The sequence below is a fragment of the Chiloscyllium plagiosum genome, chromosome 5 (assembly GCF_004010195.1).
Source record: "Chiloscyllium plagiosum isolate BGI_BamShark_2017 chromosome 5, ASM401019v2, whole genome shotgun sequence".
NCBI lineage: Eukaryota > Metazoa > Chordata > Chondrichthyes > Orectolobiformes > Hemiscylliidae > Chiloscyllium > Chiloscyllium plagiosum.
The window spans coordinates 118,705,655-118,707,961 of NC_057714.1; positions in this window are offsets into that span (position 1 = coordinate 118,705,655).

The following is a 2,307-nucleotide window of genomic DNA, read 5'->3' on the forward strand; positions in this document are numbered from 1 at the left end:
CTTACTTTAAAGCTATGCCCCCTTGTAATACCCGCCTCCATACGCGGGAAAAGGTTCACACTTTCAACCCTATCTAACCCCCTAATCATCTTGTACACCTCAATCAAGTCACCCGTAAACCTTCTTTTCTCTAGTGAAAACAGCCCCAAGTGCCTCAGTCTTTCCTCATACGATTTTCCTTCCATACCAGGCAACATCCTGGTAAACCTCCTCTGCACCCGTTCCAGTGCCTCCACATCCTTCCTATAGTATGGCGACCAAAACTGCACACAATATTCCAGATGCGGTCGTACCAGAGTCTTATACAACTGCATCATGACCTCAGGAGTCCGGAACTCAATTCCTCTACCAATAAAAGCCAGTACGCCATATGCCTTCCTCACCGCACTATTTACCTGGGTGGCAACTTTCAGAGATCTGTGTACATGGACACCAAGATCCCTCTGCTCATCCACACTACCAAGTATCCGACCATTAGCCCAGTACCCCATCTTTTTGTTATTCTTCCCAAAGTGAATCACCTCACACTTAGCTACATTGAATTCCATTTGCCACCTTTCTGCCCAGCTCTGCAGCGTCTCTATATCCCGCTGTAACCTGCCACGTCCTTCCTCACTGTCTACAACTCCTCTGACTTTCGTATCATCCGCAAACTTGCTCACCTAACCTTCTAACCCCTCTTCCAGGTCATTTATAAAAATGACAAACAGCAATGGTCCCAAAACAGATCCTTGCGGAACACCGCTAGTAACTGCACTCCAAGATGAACCTTTACCATCAACTACTACCCTCTGTCTTCTTCCAGCCAGCCAATTCCTAATCCAAACCTCCAACTCACTCTCAATGCCATACCTCCGTATTTTTTGCAGAAAGTATATTCCTGTCAGGGTGAAAGGGAAGGCTGGTAGATATAGGGAATGCTGGATGACTAAAGAAATTGAGGGTTTGGTTAAGAAGTAGGAGCATACTTAAGAGTTGCTTTTCCAGCAACACACTCTCAACTCTGATCTCCAGCACCTGCAGACCTCACTATCACCATTAATTGCACTTTTATCCATTTCCATCTTACTCATTTCTTCCCTTTCTCAAATTGCAGAAATATTCACTCTTCCCTTGTATTGATGTTTCCACAACAACACAATTGACCAACAGGTAATCCCAAACTGATTGTACTTGACTGATCAGACTGAGCATGGCACTATCCCAAATAACATGGATATCCAGACTCTGGTTAAAGTACATACGTGTTCTCCTCTATGAAAAGCTGCCGGCCTTGCTCTCTGTGCTAAAAAGCAATGTAATCCACAGAGACTAACAATCTCCATCTGAGCCCTAATGAACCTGTGCTAAGATAGCAATGTAACCCACACAAAGACTTAGAGTCTATAAGTCAGTGCTGAAGTCAGTGAATATATGATAAGAAAGCAGAGTGCAGGGAAAATGGGGAAAAGGCAGGTAAGTGGATTTGAGGATTATCAGACCAACTATGATCTCACTGAATTGTGGAGCAGACTCGTATGGCCTACTTCTGTTCCTACCTCTTACAGTCTTATAGACTGAGGCTGACAATCTCCAAGAAAGTGCAAAGTGAGCACGAGGAAAGCAAACTAAGACCCATAACATGCATCCCATGTAAATGCATGAGATGCATGTTTATCACTGCATGTAATTCAACCTGTCATGTACGCTGTAAGTGTCCCTGAGCTGCAAAGCGAAGGGAGTATGAGTTACTCCAAGAACAGGTCTGATGATGTGGTGAAACTGACGGTTTTCTGATTCCGACTTGTGTGGGCAAAGAGTTGAGGAGGATGGTGGCTGTGGTGCACAGAGGAACGTTGTACTGAAGAAGCAGCTGCAGGGTGCCCAAGGTGAGGATTTATTGAGCTGCAGCCACCAAGTATCTGATTTAATTATTTGAAATTTGCTTGGGAAGGAGAGGAGAGAATATGGATGTGGTATTTAAATAAGGTGAGCTGAATTGTTTTGAGGTGCAAATACATGAAGATAGGATAGTTGCTGCTTAATGCCAAAACTCTGAAGTATCAATCATGAAATTTTTGTCCTTTTGTTTCCTTCCTTTCCAGATTCTGATTTTTTTTTCAATTTTTCCATATTTTCCCACCTGCTATGCATTGCTTATGCCACACCAGGAAAGGGAAAGTTCCTTCCAGTGTCTATCACATTAATATAATTGGTACATAATTGGTATCAAGCGATAAACTACATTTTATTGAAGAGCTTCTTTCTTTCATCAATCAAATAGGTTTCCTCTACCACACTAGACCAAGGAGGCCCTGTAGATCCCTA